This window comes from Nycticebus coucang, chromosome 13 (genome assembly GCF_027406575.1).
Source record: "Nycticebus coucang isolate mNycCou1 chromosome 13, mNycCou1.pri, whole genome shotgun sequence".
In the NCBI taxonomy this organism is placed as follows: Eukaryota; Metazoa; Chordata; class Mammalia; order Primates; family Lorisidae; genus Nycticebus; species Nycticebus coucang.
In genome coordinates this window covers 80872734-80894686 of record NC_069792.1, presented here as the reverse complement: position 1 = coordinate 80894686, position 21953 = coordinate 80872734, and the positions used below count along the sequence as shown (strand labels likewise).

The following is a 21953-nucleotide window of genomic DNA, read 5'->3' as shown; positions in this document are numbered from 1 at the left end:
TAAAGCATCTTGAAGTGGATCTGCAGTAGGTTACCCGGTAAGCTACCGGATGGCCTGATAAATTGGAATTTCAGATAAACAACAAATAATCTTTTGCAATTGCATACATTTTAAATATTCCATACAGCATACTTTCAATTTTTTTTAAAAAACAATCCTTATCTAAAATTAGCTGAGTGCCCTATATTTTTGTTTGCTAAGTATGGCAACCCTAGGCTGTAATAACTCTTAGTCAAAGAACCAGCAGTTAGGAGCAAGAGCCAGGCACAGAGCAGGGGAAATAAAATCAAGAATAGGCTGAAACCAACGAGCCCCTTTGCACCTGCTCCTTCCCACCCCAGATCATGAGGACCAGAGCTGTGGCTGCAGCTTTGCTTCACGTCACTTCACACTATTTCAGTCTCACCCAATTCATCCTTGGGGCCAAACTTAACCTGGAACTAGACAGGTAAGGGAGTCTGAGAAATGCATTCAGCTTAGCTAAACTGACCAGTGCAAAATCACACACTGCATGGTGAATGGGGTAATATGTGTAAAACCTTAGAAAAGCATCTACACACCACACACATTCATAAGTTCATAAAATAGTCATTCTCTAGTGTTGCTGTTGTTTTGTTGTTTTATCCATTCTACCAGGTAGAACCTCAGCCTGAGAGGGTCCTGACATTTGGTAAAGAGGTGTGAGGAAGAGATTGGAGGGGTAGGTGTACACAATGTTGGCAATGAAGAAAGAGCTCCTTTACTGGAACAGAAGGAAACTTTGGTGAGTACACACCAGCTCTCTGGGGGCAATAAACAGCTCCTCCCAGACAGGGATCGAGGTCTGAAGGCAAAGCCTGTGAACAGTGTGGTAACTGTGGTTGCTTGTGAGGGGGCAGATACCTTTAGTAAATACCTTTACCTTGTGAGGGTGCAAGTAATTACTGTGATTGCATTGTAATTAGTGTAAGATAAGTCAATGTCACTTTGTGCTCTTTAATTTTTCCCATGCAAACAGAAATGTTTGCAAATGGGCAGTGAATGGGCTTTGCAGCACTGTTTCAGGTGCAGCCCTCTAGGTGTGGTATTCTGGGCAGTTGTGGAACAGTCCTGATTTGGCCACTTGCTTTCAGATTTCTGTTGTGCACCTTACCACCCAGGTCACAGCAGGATCCTTTAGCACTCGCTCTTTCTTCTCATGGTCCCAGCAGCCTAATTTTGCCTTTGGAGAAATACCTTCCTCCCATCTATGCCCTGGTCAGTGTTCCCTGGCCAAAGGGTAACCATATGACCCAGGTTTGGCCAGTTAGATGTGTGTTTCCTTGTATAGAATCCCAAACAGGGAGATCCAAAACAGCAGCATCAAAGCAGGATTTGATTCACACCACCTGTGAGGCTGTGAATGAGCTATCAGAAGCTTTGCCACTTAGGTCCATGCTACCAGTGTGGACCAGCAGCCTCAGCATCCCTGCGTGTCTGTTAGAGATGTGGAATCACTGGTCCCACATCAAATCTCCTGAATCAGAGTCTGCCTTTAACCAAGATGCCAGGCAATTTGTATACATGATGATAAAGCATCTCACAAATGTTTGCTTGGTGCACATATTTTCTTTCCTGACTTCTTGGGTATCTACCTAGCTAATTGCATTAGGGGAGGATCATATGTGGACATCATGGAGTGAGCAACACCCTGCTTCTGTCAGGCAAGGCTAGTATCCCCAGACACTGAGAATGTCCACAAACTCTGGTTTATATTTCTCCATCTGCTCTTCTGTCTCCTCCTCATACTTTCATGTCTACCCTCACCCATTAATTACCACATCTCATTCCTATAGAGTTCAATACAATCTCCCTTTCAACTGTATCTGAACATGATGGAAGCTGGTAACAACTTCAGAAGTTATCCATTGAGGTGAGTGCCAGTGGTTGGTTTGTTTAGCATGTTTTCCCTCCCTTCTCATAATAGGGCTTTTCATTTCCTTTAATGAGTCACATCTCCCCATTTTCAGTCCCTATAGCTTGGGTGGGGAAAAATTTCCTTTTTATCTCAAAGGGTAAGAACATGGCAGAGCCCTGGCAAATTTCCATATTCTGTTCACTATTCAAATCCATCCTATGAGACTAAATCCTGGAGTTCCTGTTGGAATGTTTGGGAAAGATAAGCTGTTTCCACTGAATGATTGCTCTAAGGATTTCTTGAACCTGGATATCCCTGGGACTATCTTGTGGAACTATACATTCTGGAAAGCAAAGCCAAACATACAGGTAAACAGCATCTGTAAAGAGGAGAGAGACAATATCATGAGAATTTCATTTGAGCTCCTGGATCCAATTTTCAGTTACATGGTTCAATAGACTTGCTTCTGTTTGAGCGAGTTTGGGTTGGACACACATATATGATAAGGTCACAACCAAGGCCTAGTAGAGGATTTGACTAGAAAAGACACAATGAGCCACACTTGAATTTAGACAGTTTATGACTTATGTGGAAAGCAAAAAGAAAAAGTAAGTCAATGGTGCCAGCTTCCCAGGTCTTTGTAGCATACAACAGAAAAGAGGGCTAAGATTATGGCATAGATTGTGGTGATGGTTTCATGGGTATATCTTTAAATTCATCAGGTTGTATACAATAATTATTTACAGCTTTTGTTATGTAAAAAATAACGAGTATAGAAAATCAAACAACAACAACAAAAAAACCTAGATGAGTGAAATACAAGTTGAGATACTCATTGCTGAGGAATCAGTTCTAGATGTTAGCTAAGAAGTTTTATATTCTGTCCCTCTAGTTTGAGGAGGCGGGGCCAAAAGCCCTGTACTTCACTAGCAACTCAGGGAGATAAGCGGCAGATAGGAAGGCAAGTGATAGATGGGGAATGATAAGTTCTTCTGCCAAGACTCAGAAAAGCTGTAGTCTACTTTTTGCTTGAATGGATACATATGAGATCTTCAGTGTACCATGGCAGAGCCAGTCCTTCAAAGGTCCTGGATCATACAACTTCTGTAGTGCAAATTTGTCCTTTTTGCCAGTGGTAAACTCCTTTCTAAGTTTAGGAAATTCTCTCATCTGAGATAGATGCCTCTTCCCTGTACAGAAAGCTAAAAAACCTAGATACTTTCTAATCTTCCTTGCAGCTTGAGTTGAGCATGTGACATAGGATCCATTTATAAGATGCACTGATTTCAGACTTTGACTCTGAAGCTAGTAATGATGTGAAGATAAGACTATTTGTGCTCCGCAGCACAAATACCCAACTTCCGGCGGCTGCAGTGGCAGCTACTCCAGCAACAGATCCTATTATATGTGATGCAAAATGCAGTGGCTAAGCGCAGTAGAAGCAGCAGTGGTGTCTTCATTAGGGATTTTGAATGATTCATGGCGCTGTTTTTTGGTGCAACACTTTCCATCTTTATGCTTGGGTTCTCCTGCAGATCAGTGAGTTACTTAATATCCTTTAATATCATAAAATAATTTTATATTTAAAACAGAGAGTGTTTTGCTCAAACACAAATAGGTTTCTTTATTGACACATCCTCGAAGACGCTCTGCTACTTTTGTGTTCCCCATCGCTTTCCACTTACCATCTACTTACATTACTAAGACGTGCATCCATTGATCATCAAGCCATATTTATATGGGTCTTAATTATCACATTCTTTAAGATCTAAAGAATGTATTCCTAATGACAGTATTTCCGGTATCATGTTAGATAACACGTGTGATTTTAAAATGATACACATTCATTAGAGAAAAGATGGAAAATATATCGCAGTAGAAAATAATCATTCATAATCCTATCAATTGATACTTTACTTTTTTAATCTAGTCATTTTTCTATGTATATTTACACAATGGTAATAGCACCTGAACACCTTTTTACTTTCTTCTTTTATATTTTAAATATTTTCCATGCAATTTAATGAAAAACTCAAAAGAATTTATTGTGTTATTTTCAGATCTATACCTATAAATACCTCTTATACTGAATATCTTTATGCATAAAACAGTTTTTTCTGCATCTCTGGTAAATTTTGTAGCATCCCATTCTTTTTTTTTTTGGTTTTTTTTTTTTTATTTTTCTTATTGCTGGGGATTCAACGAGGGTACAATAAGCCAGGTTACACTGATTGCAATTGTTAGGTAAAGTCCCTCTTGCAATCATGTCTTGCCCCCATAAAGTGTGACACACACCAAGGCCCCACCCCCCTCCATCCCTCTTTCTGCTTTTCCTCCCCCCCCATAACCTTAATTGTCATCAATTGTCCTCATATCAAAATTGAGTACATAGGAGTCGTGCTTCTCCATTCTTGTGATGCTTTACTGAGAATAATGTCTTCCACTTCCATCCAGGTTAATACGAAGGATGTAAAGTCTCCATTTTTTTTAATGGCTGAATAGTATTCCATGGTATACGTATACCACAGCTTGTTAATCCATTCCTGGGTTGGTGGGCATTTAGGCTGTTTCCACATTTTGGCGATTGTAAATTGAGCTGCAATAAACAGTCTAGTACAAGTGTCCTTATGATAAAAGGATTTTTTTCCTTCTGGGTAGATGCCCAGTAATGGGATTGCAGAATCGAATGGGAGGTCTAGGTTGAGTGCTTTGAGGTTTCTCCATACTTCCTTCCAGAAAGGTTGTACTAGTTTGCAGTCCCACCAGCAGTATAAAAGTGTTCCCTTCTCTCCACATCCACGCCAGCATCTGCAGTTTTGAGATTTTGTGATGTGGGCCATTCTCACTGGGGTTAGATGATATCTCAGGGTTGTTTTGATTTGCATTTCTCTAATATATAGAGATGATGAACATTTTTTCATGTGCTTGTTAGCCATTCGTCTGTCATCTTTAGAGAAGGTTCTATTCATGTCTCTTGCCCATTGATATATGAGATTGTTGGCTATTTTCATGTGGATGAATTTGAGTTCTCTATAGATCCTGGTTATCAAGCTTTGGTCTGATTGAAAATATGCAAATATCCTTTCCCATTGTGTAGGTTGTCTCTTTGCTTTGGTTGTTGTCTCCTTAGCTGTACAGAAGCTTTTCAGTTTAATGAAGTCCCATTTGTTTATTTTTGTTGTCGTTGCAATTGCCATGGCAGTCTTCTTGATGAAGTCTTTCCCCAGGCCAATATCTTCCGGTGTTTTTCCTATGCTTTCTTTGAGGATTTTTATTGTTTCATGCCTTAAATTTAAGTCCTTTATCCATCTTGAATCAATTTTTTTGCTCTCCTCGGTCAGCATCCATTCTTAAAAGTGCTTGTTATCAAGTAATAGGATGTGAAAATATCTTGATATGCATATCAAATCACATTTCAAATTGTCAGGCTTGAATGAGAATGCCAATTTCATTGTATTCTAATTAGTATTACAGGATACCATTTACCAAAATTGGTAACTCGATAGTGAAAATGCTATTTTAAATAAATAAATGGGTGAAGGATAACAAGACACTATTCACTAAACGAGGACAAGAATGTTTAATAAACATGAAAATATTCTGTTTCACTGGTAATAAAAAATGTTTGAGGTAATGATTTCTAGAAGTAATAACATTATTTGGCTGCATCCTTCTTGGAGGAAATCTGATAGAGGTTTTAAGTAATTAATTAATTTAAGTATGGGGTATATGTAGACTGACATTTACATGCTTTTTCTTTTCCTTTTTTCTTCCACTGACCTTGTGAGGTATGGATTTGCTCCTTATTTGTTAATGTCTCACTGAGTACAGTACAGTGTGTCTGATGTAAGTGGGGCAGGATTTTTACAGAAGAGATTTACTCTTCTGGATCACGTTTATCTTTGTTGGAGAATGATGTCTGATGTCTCATCCCCATTGTCCTTGTCAATGACAGTAGACCCACATTTTGTTCTCATTGTTTGCTATTTTAAAATGTCTTCCCTTTTCTCTTCTTTGCACAGGAATGGCTGGTATTACCATTTTTTTCTTAGTACGTATTTGTTGGATTGCTTGATTTTAATGTGTGTACTTTCCCTCTCTACATTGTACATTAAAATTCCACTGTTACACTTACGGAACTTCTGAAGTTATCAAGCTTTTTATTTTCAGTGTATAACCCCCTTTATCTTGGACGCCTGTAGCCGACCATAGACCTCTTTAAAGCAGAGGTCACACACTGGCTTATCGTGAGCTCTCACTGGATTGTAGATGTGTTTGCTGTTTAATATTTGAACTCAAAAACAAATTGTCAATGTTTAAAAATCGTGAGATTTTATTTACAAGTTCAGATTTCAGCTTCCTCTTCAAAAATTAAAACACCACCACCACCCTTACGATCTTGGAACACTGGCCCCTGGTCAGGAATGCGCTGGACATGATAGTGGCTGCTCTCTCTGCATTACAACCCTACCTTCCTATTTCATTGTGTACACATCTTTGAAGAAAAGCAATATAGCTTCCTCCTGAGGAGCCTGTGCTCTCAAACTGCCTGCATGAAAAACCTGGCTCTATTTACTTGCTAAATGTGTGTCTTTGGTGAGTTCCTGTACCTTTGGGTACCTCAATGTTCTATCTGCCGAGTAGGGTAGACTACCTACCTCATAAGGTTGCTGTGAGCGTGAACTAAGTCTCTGACTGTGAAGTATTCTGACTGGTGCCTTCATGTAATACGTGCTCAGTAAACACTGTGTGTATGTATTGACCCTCTGGGCCTTGTAGGTGGTTGAGGTTGCAGTCCCTGGTTTAAAAATATCTAAATTTGGTTTGAGAAGGCTCTTCAGATGCTATATCTTCAAAACTTTCTTTTAATCTTAACATTCTCTCTAGGAGGTAAGGGTTATTATTTTCCCATTTTTCCATTCTTATTGTACTCTCTCCAGCTATAACTCAAATTAATTGTCCAATGCTGTCCAGCTAGTACTTGGCAAGGCCTTACTAATCCAGGTATGTCAAACTCAAATACTATATTTTTATTCTTGTCATTCTGCTTTAAGTGTTTTAATTTGAATAAAACCATACCAACATACACATACACAATTAAACTTATTATGTACTGGATTACTATGATTAATGTAACAAATCTAAGTTTACCATAGGTTACAAGTCAATGCTACCTGGCACAGTACCTGTGAAGTCATTTCAATCAATAAAAAAAAGAAACCCAAATAACAAAAAACAGCCTCTGTACCAGCTTTCTTTTGCTTGAAAAAGTCACATACTAACACAGGCTTTTAAAAAGTCATATACTAACACAGCCATTGCATTATGTTCTTTATATTTAACTCAGCAAATAATACTTTCATTTTATTTAGAGAGAAGATATTTATCTTGGCAAATGAGAGAAAGATTTTGAAGAGACTGGCAAATATTGGAGCCCTTTGGGTGCTGGAGCGTAAGCTATCCCATCTCTGCTTCAAAGTCGTAGCACCTTGAATGGGAAACTGAGTGGCTAGATTGAGAAATCAATGAAAGTTCTAGGGAAAGCAGCTAGATTGGACAGTCTGCATTGTGGTTCTCTCAGTCTCCCTCTTTTTCTTGCTCAACTCTGGCCACTTCCCTCCCCTAAAGGGAGAAAATAACAGAGGTACAGAAACTCTGTTCTCTGCAGGAATTACTTTGTAGCCTGAAGCATGAGATTTGATCATCCATATCTTACTGTGAATCAGGAAATACATTATTACTAGTTAAAAATTTATCCATCTTAAAAAAAATGGCAAATCATTATAATGATGTGCAATTTTGGCCAGTAGTGAGTTTCACATATTAGGTAACTGCCCCTCCCTATATAAAAAATTATTCAAACTTCGTTTTTAATGTAATTAATTTTTTTATTGTTAAATATGGTGATCTCTAGTATGAATGGCCCTAAGTAAAAAAAAGCCTGACTATATAATCTCCTGAAGGTTTTATTTATTTGTTCATTCATTTATTTATTTTTTGAGACAGAATCTCAGTCTCACTGTCGCCCTGGGTAGAGTGCATTGGCATCATAGCTCAAAGCAACCTCAAACTCTTGGGCTTGAGTGATCCTCTTGCCTCAGCCTCCCAAATAACTGGGACTACAGCTGCCTGCTACAATGCATGGCTAATTTTTCCATTTTTTTGTGGAGATGGGGATCTCCCTCTTGCTCAAGCTGGTATCAAACTCCTGAGCTCAGGCAATCCACCCACCTTGGCCTCCCAGAGTGCTTGGATTACAGACATGAACCATGGTGCTTCACCCATCTGAAGTTCTTAAGAAATATGATTAATTCTTTTTCTCTCTCAGTAATCTTTAGCTATGTAAATGAAGACTAAATGGCTATTCACAAATCTCATAGCCTTGTGATTTTCTGACTATATTCCTAGACCAAATTTACCCGCAAACTTGTTTTTACTGTTTGTATTCCAGTCATAAAAAAAATAACTGAGCCTAATTTGATCCTAAGGCTTTAATGAAAAACAGAAAACATTAGTACTTCATTGTGAAGCTCCTAATAACCTAAAAAAAGAAGTCAATATTCTCCTTAAAGGCTCAATAGTAGAGATGGAGAAAACAGAGCAATTTCTGAAGATTTCTCTTGCTGAAGAATATGAGAATATGGATCAGCAGGCCTTGGACTTTCTAAGTGCTACAGGCACTTGGAAACTGGAGATTGGGTTCTTCTTGGCCCATATTTGGCAGATAAAGGTTTTGGGAGACAGAATGGAGCCAGGTGAGCAAATTCAGAGCTGGCCATGGACCAAAGAGGAAGTGTACCCAGGTGGGTAGTCAGGAATCAGGAGACTACGGACATGCAAGGTCAAAGTAACATGAAGACTCCAAAGTCTGAATTTGCAGGCAGTCATAAACTGAGAATGCCGTGAACAGCCAGGAAACCAGAAACTCAGCAATCTGTGTCAAACACCAGCACCAGCAGCGAAAGATTTCGGTAACAGAGACCAAGCCCTGTTTATGATGTAGTTGGAATGGCATGAGCCAGAGAATCTGACCTCATATCCCTGCTCTACCTTGCTCTGTGACCCACAGCTGGTTTCTATGGCTCACCTTCTAGCCTAGTACCTCAGAGCTTGGCACAGAAAAAGAAGAAATGAATCAGCCTAAGACCTGACTTCTCATGTGCTATAATAGGGTTTTACCTACCTAATAGTATTTGTGAAATGATCACAACAAATATTAATAGTAAAGTTATCTGCAAACACAGAACATGCCTTGTAATAGGTGATCCGGAAATAGTAGTTCTCCCTTCTTTTCAACAGCCACCTTCCAGATTCACTTTCAGCTGAGGCCGAGTCAGGAAATGATAACAGGTGAAAGGCTTGTGATTCATACACTTCATAGGGAAGTGAGAAGCAGGAGAGACTCATACTAACACAACATTGGGTGTTCATTAGGGGGTTGTGGTATATTTAAATAGTTAGGTACCTTTTAGAAGCACCTTCCAGCTAGGAATTCCTGTTGGGACCAGGATTGTGTCATATTTTCTATTTTGAACTGAAATAATCTGCTGTTTTAGAAAATCCCTTGTCAGTTTCTGTTTGAGATCCGTTGTCCTTATTTTTGTTATCAATGAAGTTTCTCGTAGGGGAGCTGGCACTGTGGGAAGAGTGTATACTTGAGCAAAGACAGGTATGGAGGGAGAGAAGAATCACCTTGAAGCTGTGTTTGCAAAGGGAGTATACTGTTTTCCTAGATGTGTTGCTTGGGGTAGGTTGTCAAAGGTTGGTGGGTACTTGATAAAGATAGTTTCCCACTACAATAATTAAATTATGATCATGTCGTTCCCTGGCTTATGAGCTTCAGTGATCCCACATCTCCCCATACCAGTGACATTAAAGTGACAAACTTTCAGGATATAACCCACTAAGACTATGTCATTCACTCTCCACCCCTCACATACTAGCCTGAAGTCAAAGTAAATGATGTGAGGTTCTTATAGAGTCCCATGTTACTTTGGATCTTTGTTAATGGTATGCACTCCATTTGCAGAGTTTTTCTCTTTCCACCCTATTTACCTTCAAACTCCTGCTTATGCTTTACGATCCTAGTTTGGAAGTCACCTCTTTCTTCTAGGAAGTCTCTCTTGAGTCTCCTATGACTGACACAAGTGCCCTCCTAACCACGTGTTTCCGTAGTACCCTGTGATTGTTTCTAAATGTGCAGCAAAATTACCTTGCTGTATGCTTTCATGTAAACCTGTCGGAATGATGTAAACAATTGCTGAAATTACTCATAACAATATAGGCATTCCTGAAGCTCAAATGAGATAATGTAGTGAAACATTAGTATTGTTACTGGCAAATAATAAGCAGGCAATATGTCATAGCTAGTCATATTATTGTTGTTATTATTTATAACATTAAGAAGCTCAGTTTCCTGGATTCTGTATTGTTCCATCCATTTTACTGACATTCTGATGTTATGTATATGAAGCGATGACATTGCCAAAGAAAAGGTCAAGTTCATTTTCATTCATTCATGGTTCTTTTTGATGGTAGGAGTGTTATATTGTTATGTTATAAAAATATCTTTCCCATTGTTACTAGAAGAAACTGCACTTTTGAGCTGTGATTCTTTGAAGATGCAAAAGAACAAACAGATCTATGACATGGATGATACAGTGCATTGCATTTGAAAATTTTGTGACTTTTCTCAAGGCCCTTCATCACTACCTTCCTGTCCTTTTTCTAACATACTTTCTGTATTCACCCTTCCTCCCTTCCCACTACCTGGGACTTTTCCCTGAAGGCCCCTAATTCAGGCAATCTCTGCATTTCTCCTCAGCCTAACTTTCGGACACCAGACTTTATCAAAAAATCTCCTCCTGTGCATATTGGTTTTCACCCTCTTTCCTCATTAGGCCCTAAATTTGAATAAGTCTCTCCTTTCTTCAAAAATAAGAAAAACATCAAAACAAACTTTTTCTTTGCTGTGCTGTCTCTTTTTAGTTATTATTATGTTGTTCTCCTTTCCATGGCTACAAACTTCTAGAAGGAGAAGCTTGTATTTCCAGATGTGATTTTAACACCTCTCCTCTTCTTCACCCATTCGGTCTGCCTCTCCATCTCACTTGTTCCTGCTTGTTCTTAAGGTCTATAATCACTACATCTATTTTATTTCAAAAATGTACTTTATTCTATATTCTACCTCGGCAGGACTTGGTTCTGAGGTTTGACGGGAGCCTTGGTTCTGAGGCTCCCTTCTCTCCTGTCCTTTTCAGTGCTCCTTTCCAATATTATTTGAATTTTGGTGTTCCATGGCTTTATTCTTGGGTTTCACCTTTTCCCAATCTTCATTCTCTAGGAGAGCTCATCCATTTGTGCAATTTCCGCTGCCCCCATGACACATGCATATAAATTCCTAATTTATATTTCCAGGTAAACCTGTATTCCAAAATCCTTTATATCTAATTGCCTACTAAATATATTCATTTGGAGGCTCTATGAGCATCTCACACTCAAAATGTCCACAACCAAATTCCTATTTCCCAAAATTTACTCCTTCTCCTGTGCTACAGTTTAGTGGATGACACTACCATCAACTCAGTAGACTAAGTCAGAAACTCTGTTCTTTATATACTTACTAAGAATCTATTATATGCCAACTATTGTAGCATCCAGAATTAAAAAGAAATAGCCATTGTGCCTCAGGAGTTAAAACTCTACTGGGGGAGAAATACTTATTGGCTCCATCTAATTTATATTGAGATCTCACTGAATTTGTCTCTTTACTATCTCTCAACCTGTCATCTCCTCTTCAGTTTCTTTCACTGGTTTTAGATGAGCTCTTTGCCAGTTTCACCATATAGAAGCAACTTAATAACTTTCTTTCTCTTCCATTAATAGCTATCCTTCTAATTTTTTTGCTAATAGAGGAAAGCTTATTTCTTCCTCTTTCTTATATCAATTGGAATGATGTTTTTCCTTAATACCTTGTACCTTTGAGTTATTCCCTTGCTCTTTTTCATACTCAGAGATCTTGGTGGTTTCAGATCCTCCGTTGTGTAGGAACCTCACACTTTGAATAGTGAACCTTGTTCAGAAAGGATTTGAGTTTACTATAATCCCTTGGGCTTTGACTCTTATTGCTTACACCCTCTGTGGTTGTTTTCCCTTAGACTTGGTCATTTGTTGAGTTTGAACCCATTTCTTCATTTTATTCCTTTGTATATTATACATTGCATATGATCTGGACAATGACATTTACTGGTGTTGACTCTTTTCCCAAGGGATCATGTTATCATTTGCTGATATTATATCAAAATTTCAGAGTCAGGTTTTGAGGGGAAAATAATCGTATGAGAGTTGAATCTGGCAAAGTTCATATACCTGCAGACACTTGTTAATGATTCCAGGGTAGCGTCCTCACTATAACAGGTACCTTGGGTACCTACATCACAGTGCTTTGCCTCACCTCTAATACCAGCCACAGATGAAAGAAGAAGTTCTCTGCCAGCTCAGACTCCTTAGCTTCTCCTGGTATCTTTCAGCATTCTGTCCCAGAGCCTTCTCCTTATCCTCAGGAGTGTGCTCGGCCTGCACAAATACCCTTCAGTAATGTGAGGGAGTTAACACACATGTACTCAACCCTCAATTATCAAAATGTTGGTTCTGGGTGATAAATTCTCCAACTTCCTATTTGTAGCCTAGTCACTTGATTTCAAATTAATATGAGGGTACATTAGGTTACAGTGTTTGCACTTGTTAGGTAAGGTTCCTGTTGTAGTTGTGTCCCTCACCCAGGAAGTATGCCATATACCTTTACATTGTGTCCCTTAGGTGAAAGTATACCAACCAATCCCCCTCCCTTCTGCCCTCTCCCCACAACTTGAATTAAATTGAGTTTTTCTCTTGTGTGGGTATTAGTTTGTCTACTGGCTTCATATTAGTATTGAGTACATTGGATACTTACTTTTCCATTCTTGTGATACTTTACTAAAGAGAATGTTCTCCAGCTCTATCTAGGTTGATACAAAAGATGTAAAGTATCCATCTTTTTCATTGTTGAATAGTATTTCATGGTATGCATCTACCAGAGTTTATTAATCTATTCATAAGTTGATGGGTAGTTGGGTGATTTCACATCTTGGTGATTGTAAATTGAGATGTGATAAACAATCTAGTGCAAATTTCCTTATGATAAAATGAATTTTTTTTTCCCTTCAGTGTGGATACCTACCCTGTTTCCCCGAAAATAAGACAGTGTCTTATTTTAAGGCATGCTCCCAAAGATGCGCTAGGTCTTATTTTCAGGGGACGTCTTATCTTTCCTGTAAGTAGGTCTTATTTTCGGAGGATGTCTTATTTTCAGGGAAACAGGGTAGTAATGAGGCTGTAGGATCAAATGGAAGGTCTATTTTAAGTTCTTTGAGGAGTTACCATACTTGTTTCCAAAGAGGTTGTATTGGTTTTCAATTCCACTAGCAGTGCAAAAATGTTCCCTTCTGCCCACATCTGTGCCAGCATCCACAGCACACTTACATTGATTTTTACTCTTCCCCACCTATTTTCTCCACTCCTTCCCTTCTGCTTCCTGAGATCACCACCAAACAAATCAGTGTTTCAAAGTCTTTTTCACAAGCTTCAATTCTGTGGGAAATTAAAATAAGGACACTTAGATATCTGAAGTTACATAATGGGTCTACGTGATGAATGACTATATACAGCTAAAAAGCATTTTATCCAGTTATACCATTCTTGGACTGAGGACCCCTTAATTTCTAGATGTATAATGTTGATAATGATGACAATGTTGTAAGATTAGAGCATAATGGATGTAAATCATAGGCAGTGTCAAGATCTCAATTTAGTTATTTACCAAGGAATTCTCTTGATTCTCTTGCTTAGTGGTATTTTTAGTCAAGTAAAAGCCATATTTTTGGCTTAGAGATAACATATGTTATTAACTTGACCTAATAGCATTGTTACCTGGTAGATAACTACAACATCAAATGAAATGCATTAACCTTTAATGGAAATGGAAATCATCTTGTTGACAGCACATTTAAGTTGAGTTTTAAATGTGTTGTAGAAGTACTTTTTAGAAATGAGATGAATATATCAAGGGGCCAAGGACAAGACTATACTCTCTTACTTGTGGTATAGATAATGGCAGTTGCCCTGAGCTGATCTTCCTTCCTGTAGTCCTTTTTCATTTTCTTTTTTTTAATAATTATGGGTCCATAATAGTTATACATCTTTATAGGGTACATGTGATGTTTCAATATAGGAATACTTCTATAATGTGAATTAATCAAGTCAGGATAATGGGGATATCCAATGCCTTAGGCTGCAGTCCTTTTTTCTACATGGCAAACAGAGCTTCCTAAAACACAGAAACTGATCCAGTTGTTCCCATCCTTTTGATGGTTGACTTCTCTTTCTCATAGGATGACATCTACTGCACATAATTTAACGTGCCTTTTATGAGTTATTCCCTGCACACCCCGCAGCCTGATCCTAGATCCCACCCCCTTCATTACTTGCAGTCTGAACCAACGAGGAAACAGTTTTTAATAAGTTTTGAAATATGCCCTTTTCTCTGCCTCTGGGCTTTTGAACTGCCTAAACTAAGTACCTTGCAAACACTCTTCCTTTTTTGTTTGGTTGACCTAATTTAGGTTGTTATATTTTTCCAGATCTCTTTGTTTGGTCCCTAAGACTGGATCTTCATTTGTCTTCTAGCAAAAACCTGTTAATTTTCTTGCTTGCAATTTATTCACTTTTGTCCCCTATGTATTAGGCTGAGGAATGACCTCCAAAGATATCCAGGTACTAATTTCTGAAACCTGTGAATGTTACCTTGTATGGCAAAAGAAACTGTGCAGATCTGAATAAATAAAGGATTCTGAGGTAAGCAGAATTAAAGTGGATAATCTAGATGGGTCCTAAATGCAATCATAAGCATCCTTCTGTGAAGGACACAGAGGGGGATTTGACACATAGAGGAGGCAATGTCACCACTGAAGCTGTGCTGCTGACTTCAGATCCAGAGGAAGGGTCCACAAGGCAAGGAGTGCAAGGACTGCAACTTGAGAAGCTGGAAAAGGCAACAAGGAAAGAGATCTCCCTCCTAGATACTCTGGAGGAAACTTAACCCTGCCAGTACATTGATTTTTACCAGTTAAACTGATCTTGGACTTCTGAACTGCAGAACCGTGAGGCAATTAATCAATGTGCTGTTGAAAGTCAATGAATTTGTGGTGACTTGTTACAAGAATCATAGGAGACTAATACATTGTAGAAATCTCTCATTTGGTCTCCACAAAGAGAGCCTTTCCTTGACCATGGCTGGCCTCTTGCCCTACTAGATGCTATTTCCTTCCATAACACCTTTCATTTCCCCTTATCCCTGAGCACACTGTTCGTTGAATTGATAACCTTACCACCTGGATCATTAATTTTATGAGGACAAGGTCCACCTTTGTTTTGCTAATCTTGACATCCTTTTGGCCTAGGTTATAATATTGCAATCAATTATATTAAGTCACTCATGTTAGACTACTATAGTTTGAATATGTACTGCAAAGTTTATGTGTTGGGTACTTAATTCCCAATGCAACAGTGTTGCAAGGTGGCATCTTTAAGAGGTGATTAGGTCATGTGGGATCTGCCCTCATGAGTGAACTAACGCCAATATAAAGGGAGTAGTTCACTTGTTTCTGGAGTGGATTCCTGATAAAAGAATGAATTTGGGATTCTTCCCTCTCTCTTGCCAGCCATGTGACATCTTCACCCAAGTTATAACACAGTCTGAAGGTCCTCACTGATACAATCCCCTGATCTTGGACTTCCATATCCCCAGAACCATAAGCCAAATAAACATTTATTATTTATAAATTACCCAATCTGTAGTAATTCTGTTATAGCATCACAAAATGGAGTTATACCATTGACAATTTCATAATAATCAATGTACAGGTCCTCAATGAAAGTGTGTTGAATACATACATCTAAGGAGAACATTTTATGTGTGAGGGACTTGTTCTGAATTCCATTTCCACCTCCCAAAGTTCCCTAATCAGGGGCAGGTCATATGTGTGAAGGTCATATGTGTGAAGACATTCCACAGCTAGGAGCCATTCTTCATGTGACTTTTTGCTCTCTGAATACAATGGTCACACCAAGAATGTGAACAAAACCAGAGTTATAAAAAGGGGAATAGGAGAGTAGATCTCATCCAATAAAGTGTTTTGTCAGAGTGAGTCATTAATTGTACCAATAGCCACATAAGTAGATGCTATTTTTATTCCCATTTTACAGACCAGAAAATGAAGACACAGAGATTTTAAGTAGCTTGCCCAGGGTTTGCTTCTTGTGGTAGTAATGCTGAGATTCACGCTCAAAGTGACTCCAAACTCAACCCTCCACTGCCTTTGGTAAGCATCGGCCTTTTATCAGACATACCATTTATGAATATTTTCTCACCCTCTAAATCTAGTAAAATACATTCTTTTACAAAGACTCACTCTTGGTAGAGGCATTAAAAGCACAAGGTTACATAAAAGGAACTGTGTGTGTCTGTCTGTCCTTGTGAAGATGGAAGTCTCTGAGGTGGGGCACATGAGGGGGAGTCATTATGAAATTCATGAAAGGATTTCCTAGTGAAATCCCGTGAGCCCCACTTTTGTGAAAAAGGCATCGTTTTGGTGATAACCCTTTCTCTGCAAAATATTAAATTGTGTTTTTTTCAAGTATAGGAGATGAAAATTATTGCCACAACACTGACATTTTATAAGACTTGTAAGTTTAAAGAGTTCGTGGAGGTCATGGGAAACCAGAGGCAAAGGGAATGGTTATATTTGAAAATAAAATAATTGCATACCAAGCTTCTTTGGAGTACTCACTTATTATTATTAACATGTTATTAATGTAATATTATACAAGTAGAACTAAGAAATTAAAACTATTATTGTGGCATTGTTAATAAGGTTTTATATGTTTGTATTGCAATGTAAACAATTTCCTGATATCTATCATTTTTCAAAGTCAAACACATTTCGGTGAAAATACGATAGATGGGCTTATAATAATGAAGTTGGTAGATATATTGCTGACTTGCTTACCATAAGAACCCAAGGTTTTTGTTATAATGGATGCAGTTCAGTGATTTAGGCTCCTGAGATGGCACACACATGCTGGTACCCTGCTTCCCCGAAAATATGACATCCTCCTAACTAAGACCTACTTACAGGAAAGATAAGACGTCCCCTGAAAATAAGACCTAGCACATCTTTGGGAGCACACCTTAAAATAAGACACTGTCTTATTTTCGGAGAAGCAGGGTACATTTCTCACTGTAAACATTTGAAGATACACATTTTTATCTTTTAAGATATTTGATTCTTGTGTATTTACTTGAGCTTCAAAATGTCAAAAGACCAAGTTTACCTGACAAATGAAGGCTGCCAAAGGTAAGGGAATCTACCGTATCTTACCACACATGACATACTTTGCCACGGAGTAAAATCCCTTTCATTATTGAGGGAAGCACTGGTGTTCAGGCTCTCATTGCAATTTTCACTTGCAATTTTCTTCCTTATCACTCTAGAAATGAGAAAGATGGTGAAGAGAACTAAGTATCCACCTCTCCTCCATGTATTATACTTGACAAGTTTAATGGGGATTTCTGATTCAATTCACTCAAAAGTGGTATTTGTCAAAAGCCAGTTATTTACAAGACACATCATAGTCACTGCAAAGAACTAAAACTGCTGATTTATTACTATAATTCAACCTCCTCTTCTGGAGCGCATCAAAAGTATTGATGTTACCTGCGAACATTTATACCTGGAGATCAGGGTTGTGACTGGAGTTTAGTCACAGGAATCTATGCTCTTGAGTTTGCTCTGTGATTGGATTTGATAAATGTTTATTACATGGCTATTTTGTGTCTTTTTCTAAACACAACCGCAAATAATTAATTGAGTGACTTTCATCATGTAATTCTAGAGGACCTGTCATGTACCAGGCATTGAGCCTCAGGTCAACTCCATTTCCAGCGCTGGATATTTTCTCCTCCAGACTCCCTTTCCTCTTTTCTCCACCTTGCTCTTCACCCAAGAGGCTGCTCTGTAAGTGCTGCGTAATGTGCTCCCTTCCTTTCTGGCTTTACGTCCTGCTTACTGAATACCAGCAAGAGACGGAAGCAGGAATAAAGTGAGGTCAGGCTACCAGGTCTGACAACGAAGTTCTGAACCTGTCCTAGAAAAGGTGCCATGAAGGGTAGACTAGGTGCTAGCATCGGTGTATAGCTTCCCAAGGGGAGTACTTCAAAGGTGACTGTAGTAATATTCAGCAATGAGGTATGTGGCACTTTTCCTAGGATGAGTTTGTGAACTTAATTGTCCAACCTCATATTTATCCTAACTCCTTTCTTGGGAGGCTGCTGCGACTGGCTGAGCCCCTCTTGAGCAATTGATACTGTTCCTTTGACATAGCCCTCTCTGAAATGTTCCCAAAGTCTGGTATCTGTCCCCTCTTTTAGCCCCTTAAGGCCTTTGGTCTGACTATTGTTGTTAGCTCTGCAAAACTGCAGGATTCTCAATGGTTTCCCTCACCCTGCACACATCTAATAAATGGTACCTTCATTGATCTGTCCTTACATGTCTCCACATACCTGTGCTATCTGTGTCCTGCTGACATCCAGATTGTATGGTCTCTAAACTTCCAGGCAAAGCGGAGCCTTCTGCTGACCCACACTAATCCTGTGTGGCTTAAATATCGATAGTTTGGAGGTTAATTTGCAAAGTGGCTCTGTGTACTTAATACAGCCCTAACCTAGCTGAAACACCGTGAAAGGGTTTTAAACCCATAGAAATCTAAAGGATTAGGGACAATAATCCAAGAAGTATAGATTTTTCTAAATGAAAAGAATAAGTTTTAGAAGGGAATGAAGTGTATAAACCATACTTGACAGATGTTCATAATTTGATATAAACGGTTGCTGAAAAAGGAATCTGCAGCAGAGGCAACCTTCCTCAACAGCTCTTTGGAAAGTTAGGCGTAGTCAGGCACTAGGTATTAGGACATGTCCCTCTCCTGCTCCTCCAGGACATTCTGTTGGATGTGCATGGACCATGACGCTCCCCCAGCATGTCTAGATTAATATCTAGGAAACATTTTCTGTGTTCCTTTCTATTATTTTCCTTCACATGGAGAGGTGAAACTTATTAGAATATAAAGCTAGATCAAATGGAGGAATTAAACTTTTGCCAGAAATTTCATCTAAGTCACTTTAATTCAGATGAATGTTTACATAAATCCATAAACTATTAAGGCAAGAACATCAAACTTTTAATTACATTAGACATGCATTATTCTCGTTATTATATTTTTTTGCTTTGTCCTGAACACATAGTTCAGATCTTCATATAAAGTGAAGGCTCAATAAACTTTCATTGAGTGAATAAGCAAAATCATGGCTAAAGTTATAAGAAGATAGAACAAAGTAAACTATAATAGCTTTTCTTTGTATTGCTGCAAATTTAATTTTTCGATAAATGTGCTAGAATTTATCCAGGTAGATAAGAATTGTCCTTAGGGAAATAAGCTTGGGGTAGGAGAGAAGTAAGTAAAAGCATTTCAACAATGGTAGTTTTATTAACCAAGGTGTTTTTTATATGCCTCTTTCAGAGCCAACTACACATTCTCTTAGAGGGTGGCAAACCTTAATCGTTTGGGACATGTTTTAACTCTTTTGATACTGTTAAAATTTATGCAGAGTCACCTTTTGTATGTAGAGTGAGTGACCAAACCGAGTAGTTTTACATAATATATATATATACATATATATGTAATATTACATAATATATGTTTACAATAAGGTGTGATTATAAAGCAATGATAGCTTTTTTTCTGAAAAAACTCAGATATGCTTGGAAGTCATCAAATTCCAAAACTGGCATCTCCTGAAATATTCTGAGTAATGCCAACCTGGGAAAAATGAGCATATAGCTTGCCCCAGTGATTACTCTGAAGGATGGAAGTCGTTTGACCTTTTAATTTCTGGCTTGTATGTTGAATAAGTGGTGCTACGCAGTTCCTGGTACTTTGGAAGCATTCAGGATAAATTAGTTGAATAAAATGAAAGCACAGAGTTTTAAATCCATGAGGGTAGAGGTTTGGTCTTGTTAGTCTCTATTCTCAACAAAGCCTACTATGGTGCCTTTTATAAAAAAAAGTAGAAGTTCAAGCAATAAAGACTGTATATTAAATGGATGTTCAGGAGGTCATGAAATGCTGAAAATATTGCACAAAAGTTGTCACAGAGGATAAAGAAGAAATATACTCATGTTAACAATGCACCAAGAATGAGAGGCAATGAATTACTGAATTCTGTGGAAGCCAGAGGCAAGCCTTCTCAGTTCCCATCTCCCCTCCACCACTTACAAGCTTGGTGTTCTTGGACAGATGGGTCAACCACTTTAATCCTCATCTCCTGATTTGTATATTAATGAGAATAACTTACCAAAAATTGTCACATTTAGGATTAAATGAGATAATTTATACTGAAAAGTTTTATAGAATACATGCTAGGGTATTTTAAAATAATTATTTTTTAGGGGGGCAGCACATATGGCTCAGTGAGTAGGGCACTGGCCCTACATACCAAGGGTGGCAGGTTCAAACCCAGCCCTCGCCAAACTGCAACAAAAAATAGCCAGGTGTTGTGGCAGGTGCCCATGATCCCAGCTACTCAGGAAGCTGAGGCAAGAAAATCACCTAAGCCCGGAATTTGGAGGTTGTTGTGAGCTGTGATGCTATGGCACTCTACCGAGGGTTATAAAGTAAGAAGACTCTGTCTCTACAAGAAAAAAAAAATTATTTTTTAGGTTTTGAAGTGGGTATGAAGTTTAATTAATGTTGATTGTAGATGGCATTTTGCCTGTTAACACAAGATAGTCAGAGATTGGAAACGTAATAAAAAGTAAGGGAAAGGTAAAATGGAAAATTGTTTAATATAATATTCATCACTATAATATGAGAAGTTCTTTGTTAAAATAAAAAATACTCGAGTTGAAGAAAAAAATCAAAATATTGTTCTTATATCAAAGTCATTCATTTGCATTCATTCATTAGAAAAAAATCTTTCTAATTTCATCTCAATTATGTTGGCTATGTTCTTTTACAACTTGATTATAAATTAAACATAAGCTGGAACAAACAAGGAGTGTTGTGTCAGAAACAAATTAAGAGTGTCAGTGCTCAGATCAGTGAGCATGTTTTTGGTTATTTTCTCAAACCTTGGCGAAATGCAAAAAGGGAGAAGGGAAAGACAAGGCTTCTCCAACTGTTAGCATTAGCACGGGAGCATGCAGGGATTGGGCAGGTGGGTGTCACTAGAGCAGCAGTTCTTAATCTGTGGGTCGCGACCCACAGGAACTATATTAAAGGGCCATAGCATTAGGAAGGTTGAGAACCACTGCTCTAGAGCCTGGCAGATGAACTCAAATTCTTACCTGGCCAGTTATTCACTGCATGGATCTGTCAGGCTAGTTCCTTCATCTAGCCTGAAAGGTTGGGAGAGTGAAGTTAGCTACTGTTTGAGCCTGTTATCAGAGCTGGCTTATGATCTGTGCCATGTACTTACCACACTTAGTACTTATATCACAAAATTATCTTGAGAATTAATTAGAAGTTCTGAACTCAGGAATGCATTAAAATACTGCGCCATGAGTTTGAGGAAAGGAACACATATTTTTGTCTCTAGATCCAAGCACAAAGCTGTAAGTATTGGGAGGTTGTTACATGTGCTAAGAAAAAGAAAGACTTCAACTGTATTATTCTGTGGCTTCAAATCAAGTATCCTATCATCTTTCATGCTTTGTGTGTATAGCCATCTCTTGGAAATAACTGTTTGGGATATGAAGGCATTTGACAAGGACTCAAGATCATTCCGATAGCTGGCTAATACCTCCATGGATTCAAGAAGGAATTAGGCCAAAGGAATATTCTTGGAAAAAGTCCCTCTGTTTATTGTTAAAAGACTTTCTGGCAAATCCCAATAGAGTCTTCTTACCATATAATGCCGTGAGAA

At 38.4% G+C, this 21953-nt stretch overlaps 1 long non-coding RNA gene across 2 annotated transcripts in view; it reads left to right on the top strand.

Annotated features, from left to right (window-relative positions):
- The window catches only part of LOC128563974 (uncharacterized), a 162091-nt gene that overhangs the window by 12097 nt on the left and 128041 nt on the right, over nt 1–21953 (top strand). Inside the window, exons 2-4 of one of the 2 annotated variants that reach the window (XR_008373936.1) lie at nt 637–763; nt 1815–1891; nt 14658–16114. This is a non-coding gene — a long non-coding RNA (uncharacterized LOC128563974). Of the gene's footprint in view, nt 1–636; nt 764–1814; nt 1892–14657; nt 16115–21953 lie in introns of those variants that run through there. The other variant, XR_008373937.1, reaches the window with a different exon arrangement.